Source organism: Jaculus jaculus, chromosome 8, assembly GCF_020740685.1.
Source record: "Jaculus jaculus isolate mJacJac1 chromosome 8, mJacJac1.mat.Y.cur, whole genome shotgun sequence".
NCBI lineage: Eukaryota > Metazoa > Chordata > Mammalia > Rodentia > Dipodidae > Jaculus > Jaculus jaculus.
Window position 1 is genome coordinate 72,532,063 of NC_059109.1, and position 6,563 is coordinate 72,538,625.

Sequence of the window (6,563 nt, forward strand, 5' to 3'; positions counted from 1 at the left end):
GGCCACTGCTCAACCCATATAGGATCCCCCGGTCTCCACTAAATTTTAAATGGGGGGGCTGGGCAGTGACCCTTAGAATTGGGGGTGTTCATTGGAATACTTTTGCCTGAGTTGCTCAAAGTAAGGGTCATCTCTATAATTGGGATGACATTCCCTCCCTTCCTCAAACTGTTGTTGATATTCTTTTTCATCTAACAAGCCATTATAAAAGGGCTTATGGTCAGTAGTGATGAAAGCCTTGGCATCTCCAAGGATGTCTTGCCCCAGTAAGTTAGCAGTGAGCCCAGTCACCACAAGAGGGCAGACTTCTCCCCTGTCCCCACATGAGTCAGTCCAAGGGAGCCAGGTGGCAGTCTCCCAGGAGGTGGATTGCCCGCCAACTCCCAGTAGGGGAGGGCTGGACACAAGCTTCCAGGAGGGGGCACTTCCTTCTTTCTCAGGACCGTTCAGTCCACTCCAGTGTTGATAAGAAGTTTGAATCTTTTATTGCCAATATTTAAAATAATTTTGGTTCTAAGGCCGGGGACCAGAGGGATGGTAATGGGCTTTGATGGTCTCTTTCCCCTTATTTAACATGGCTGGGGGGAGCCCTGGGAGGAGTTTAAAGGCTTTCTCTGTACGTCAAACTTTGACAGACACTCTCTAGCCCAGTGAAACCCCTTTTTGCATTTAGGGCAGATGGCACGAGGGGCATTGGTCATCCCCCCCAGAGGTTGGGGGAGGCTTTGTCTTGTTGGGGCACTCCTTTTTAAGGTGGCCCTCATCCCTGCACCCGAAACATGTTGATTTTTTAGGGTTTAAATGTAATGAGCAGATCATAGTGACCAAATCTCTCTGTTTATTTTCCTGAAGGGCGGCAGCCATGGCCCTAGCCTGATGGGAGATAGTGCCAATGTCCTTGGTGGTTACAATCCATCTACTCATGGAGTTGTCCTTGAGACCCACTCAGGCAAGGCGGTGATAGGCCGTCATCCCTTCCCAGACCAACATTTTAGTAAACTGATCCTGTAATGTCCCTGGGGGAAATTTTCTTTGGAGACATTTTTCCACCCTATCTATAAATGTAGCCTACTCCTCAGATGGTTTCTGAGTAACACCCATAAGGGGGAGTTCCAAAGGTCCCTCATCAAGCTTTTTCCATGTTGCCAAGCCCAGTGCACTGACCTGGTCCCTATATGTATAGCTGCCTGTTGAGCGCCTGTAGCATATTGATCAGAGGTACCGGAGAGCATCCCAAAAGTTATCAGCACAGTGGGCTGTTGACTTTGGTTTCGTTCTGCCTGTGTATGGCACTCATCTCTAAAAAAGGCACAGCACTTAATGTATAGGGGACCCGACAAGACAGCCCTGTCTAGATTTTTCCAATCTTGGGTTGTACAAGGTTGATGGGAAAGTCCCTGTAACAAGGTCTCAGCCCAAAGAGAATTAGGTCCATCCTCCGAGACCGCCTTTTTAAGCTCTGTAAGGTCCCGAGCTTCCCACGGATACCAGGCAGCAGGGTGATTGCCCCCAGGATTTAGATTGATGGGAAATAAAAAAGTAACTTTATTTTCTGGTGGCTTGGTGGCCAAATATGAAGGAGGGGCTGAGGGGGTCCAGAAAGGGTTAGTTGATGGAGGAGGTGGAGGAGGTCCCCTGGAAGGCCAGGGAGCACTCTCAAAGGGATCAAGTGAGGGGTATCAAGATGTAACCTTTCCTGGGGTTTATAAAGCTGTATCTCCAGGAGGAGTAGCTGGATCAGGCTATATACTATCTTTTTCCTCTGTCTTTTGTTTATGTTTGGTTGGCCTTGGAGGGAAGCAGCCTTTGAGGGCCGAGATCATAGGGAGGACCCTTAAGGGGATATTTGACCCGGCTCCACATGTGCCCTACAAACAAGGGCCTCTACCCTATCCCAAGCATCCCAATCAAAGAGATTTCCTTCCAGCAGCCATGGTGCCAGCTTAAGAAGGCAATCCCAGGTCTGTCGAGCCTGATTATCAGTTAAATTAAGCCCTCTACTCTTTAGGAGTGCCCTGAGAGATTATAAGGCAGGATTGGATTTAGAGGTAGACTGTCCCGTATTATAAAGTCAAGAGAGAAATGTCCATAAAATTAGGACAATAGCAACCCACAGACACACGAGTACAACATAAGCAAAGGATCCAAAAGATAGGTAAATATGCTGTACAAAAGCTGCAGATGCAGCTTGCCAGCGAACCAAAAGTGAAAGGAAAGAGAAAAGGAACAAAAAGATGTTGACAAACAAGCACTGAGGAAGGACCAGACCCACTGGTTCCCCCCAAGGGGTTGAGGAGGAGGATGAGTGTTGCATCCAGGAACACACCACCAAGCCTGGAGTCTTGTTGAAGCAGGAACTCGCTTTATTGTTACAAGCAGTTATATAATGTTGAAAATGAGGGTGGAGATTTTAGGATGGGGGGAGAGGTAAGGGCCAATAGTAAACTGTGACTTTAGAAATGATTGGTTCTAAGCATGTGCACATGGGAATTCTAACTCCTACGCGGTAGTAGCAGGCCAGAAGCCATTAGGTGTCTTGCTGAGTCATAGCTGGCCAGAGGCAGATTGCCAAACTTTAGTTAGGCTCAGGAATTTCCACTAGGCCTCGCATCCTGGCCTTTTAAGGCCCAACAATATCCCATACATATTTCTTCTTTTGAGAACTCTCTATTTAGTTTCATAGCCCATTTTTAATTGGCTTGTTTGATTTCTTATTATTTAATTTTTTGAGTTCTTTGTATGCCCTAGATATTAATCCTCTATCAGATATAGAGCTGGCAAAGATTTTTTTCCCATTCTGTAGGCTGCCACTTTGCTGTACAAAATCTTTGTAGTTTCATGAGATCCCAGTGATTAATCTGTGGTTTTATTGCCTGAGCAATTGGGGTTATATTCAGAGAGTCTTTGCCAAGACCAATATGTTGAAGGGTTTCCCCTACTTTTTCCTATAGCAGTTTCAGAGTTTCAGGTCTGACATTAAGGTCTTTAATCCATTTGGACTTAATTCTTGTGCATGGAGAGAGAGAACAATCTATTTTCATCCTTTACAGATAAATATCCAGTTTCCCCAGCACCATTTGCTGAAGAGGCTGTCTATTCTCCAATGAGTATTTTGGGCATTTTTATCGAATATCAGGTGGCTTGTAGCTACCTGGACTTACACCAGGGTCCTCTATTCTTTTCCATTGATCTACATATCTGCTTTTGTGCCAGAACCATGCTGTTTTTGTTACTCTGGCTCTTTAGTATAGGTTAAAATCAGGTGTGGTGATACACCAGCCTTGTTTTTGTTGCTCAGTATTATTTTATATATTTGAGGTTTTTTGTGATTCTAAACGAATTTTGGATTGTTTTTCCTATTTCCATAAAGAATGCCATTGGGGGCTGGAGAGATGGCTTAGCGGTTAAGCGCTTGCCTGTGAAGCCTAAGGACCCCAGTTCGAGGCTCGGTTCCCCAGGTCCCACGTTAGCCAGATGCACAAGGGGGCGCACGCATCTGGAGTTCGTTTGCAGAGGCTGGAAGCCCTGGCACGCCCATTCTCTGTCTCTCCCTCTATCTGTCTTTCTCTCTGTGTCTGTCGCTCTCAAATAAATAAATAAATAAATAAAAAAAGAATGCCATTGGAATTTTGATGGGGATTGCATTAAATGTGTAGATTGATTTTGGTAAGATTACCATTTTCACAATGTTAATTCTTCTGATCCAGGAACAAAGGGTATTTTTCCATTTCCTAGTGTCTTCTCCAATTTCTCACTTGGGTGTTTTATAGTTTTCATTGTAGAGGTCCTTTACTTCCTTGGTTAGGTTTATTCCAAGGTACTTTATTTTCTTTGATCCATTTGTGAATGGGAGTGATTTGCTGATTTTGTCCTCTGTGTGTTTGTTAGCATATATGAAGGCTACTGATTTCTGTGTATTTATTTTGTATCCTGCTACATGGCTGTAGGTTTTTTATCAGCTCTAACAGTTTGCTGGTAGAGTATTTAGGGCCCTTTATATATATATATATATAGAATCATGTAATCTGCAAATAATGATAACTTGATCTCTTCCTTTCCAATTTGTATCCCTTTTATGTGCATCTCTTGCCTTGTTTCTATGGCTAAGACTTCCATTACTATAGTAAATAAAAGTGGGGAAAGTAGACACTCTTGTTTTGTTCCTGATTTTAGTGGAAAAGCTTCCAGTTTTTCCCCATTTAGTAATATATTGGCTGTAGGCTTGTCAAAAATAGCCTTTATTATATTGAGATATGTTCCTTCTATTCCTAGTCTCTGTGGGACTTTTATCATGAAGGGATGTTGGATTTTGTCAAATGCTTTTTCTGTGTCTAATGAGATGATCATGTGACTTTTATCCTTTAGTCCATTTATATAATGTATCACATTTATTTATTTGCATATGTTGAACCATCCCTGCATCTCTGGAATAAAGCCTACTTGGTCAGGGTGAATGATCTTTTTGATATATTCTTGAATTCTGTTTGCTAATATTTTGTTGAGAATTTTTGCATCTATGTTCATGAGGGAGATTGGACTGTAATTTTCTTTTTTTGTTCTATCTTTGCCTGGTTTTGGTATCAGGGTGATGCTGGCTTCATAGAAGGAGTTTGGTAGGATTCCTTCTTTTTCTATTTTATAGAAAAGCTTAAGAAGCAATGGTATTAATTCTTCCCTGAAGGTCTGGTAAAATTCAGCAGTGATTCCATCTGGGCCTGGACTTGTTTTAGTTGGGAGATTTTTTTTTTTTAATATTTTTTGTTCATTATTTATTTATTTATTTGAGAGTGACAGACACAGGGAGAAAGACAGAGGGAGAGAGAGAGAATGGGTGTGCCTGGGCCTCCAGCCACTGCAAACGAACTCCAGACGCATGCGCCCCCTTGTGCATCTGGCTATCGTGGGACCTGGGGAATCAAGCCTCGAACCGGGGTCCTTAGGCTTCACAGGCAAGTGCTTAACTGCTAAGCCATCTCTCTAGCCCTAGTTGGGAGATTTTTGATAACTGCTTGGATCTCCATATTTGCTATAGGTCTATTTAAGTGATTAATCTCATCTTGATTTAATTTAGGTAGGTCATATAAATCAAGGAAATCATCCATTTCTTTCGATTTTCATACTTTGTGGAGCATATGCTTCTATAGTATGTCCCTATGATTTTTTGAATTTCTCTGGTATCTGTTGTGATGTTGCCTTTTTAATCTCTAATTTTACTAATTTGTGTGTCTTCTCTCTTTCTTTTGTTCAGATTTGCTAAGGGTTTATCAATCTTGTTTATCCTTTCAAAGAACCAACTCTTTGTTTCATTAATTCTTTGGATTTTTTTTTTTTTTGTTTGTTTGTTTCTATTTCATTAATTTCTGCACTAATCTTTTTTAGTCCTTCCCATCTACTGATTTTTGGTTTGCCTTGTTCTTCTTTTTCCAAGGCTTTAAGGTGAAGCAATAGGTCATTTATTTGCGACCTTTCTAATTTCTTAATATAGGTACTTAAAGCTATAAATTTACCTCTTAGGACTGCCTTCATTGTGTCCCAGAGATTTTGGTATGTTGTATTCTCATTATCGTTTGACTCTATGAATTTTTTGATTTCCTTCTTCATTTCTTCACTGACCCACTCATCATTTAGTAATGTATTGTTTAGTTTCCATGGTTTTGTGTATGCTCTATAGCTTTTCTTGCTATTGATTTGTAGTTTGATTCCATTGTGGTCAGAAAGAATGCAAGGAATTATTTCAATTTTCCTGAATTTGTTAAGATTTGCTTTGTGTCCTAATATAGGGTCTATTTTAGAGAATGTTTCATGTGCTGTTGAAAAGAATGTATATTTTGTAGCATTTGGTTGACATGTCCTGTATATATCTGTTAGGTTCATTTGTTCTATGACGTCATTTAATCCAGATACTTCTCTGTTTATTTTTTCCTGCAATGACCTGTCAATTGATGAGAGTGGGGTGTTGAAGTCACCCACTACCACTGTGTTTGGTGTTATCTGTGACCTAAGTTCTTAATAGCATTTTTTGATGATTTTGTGAGCCCCCATGTTAGGTGTATATATATTTAAGATTGCAATGTCCTTCTGTTGTAGTATGCCTTTAATCAGTATAAAGTGACCTTCCTTATCTTTCTTAACTAATGTTGGACTGAAGTCTACCTTGTCAGATATTAGGACAGTAAATTTGGCTTGTTTTCTAGGCCCACTTGCTTGAAACACCATTTTCCAAACTTTCACCCTAAGATAGTGTCCATACTTTGTAGAATGGTGGGTTTCTTGGTGGCAACAAATTGAAAAAATCTTGCTTTTTAACCCAGTCTGCAAACCTATGTCTTTTGGTTGAGGCATTGAGGCCATTGATATTAAGAGATATTGTTATTATTATTATTATTATTATTATTATTATTATTACTTGGTTTTTCAAGGTAGGGTCTCACTCTACCCCAGGCTGACCTGGAATTCACTATGTAGTCTCAGGGTGGCCTCAAGTTCATAGTAATCCTCCTACCTCTGCCTCCCTAGTGCTGGGATTAAAGCATGCACAACCACGCCCAGCTCTTAAGAGATAT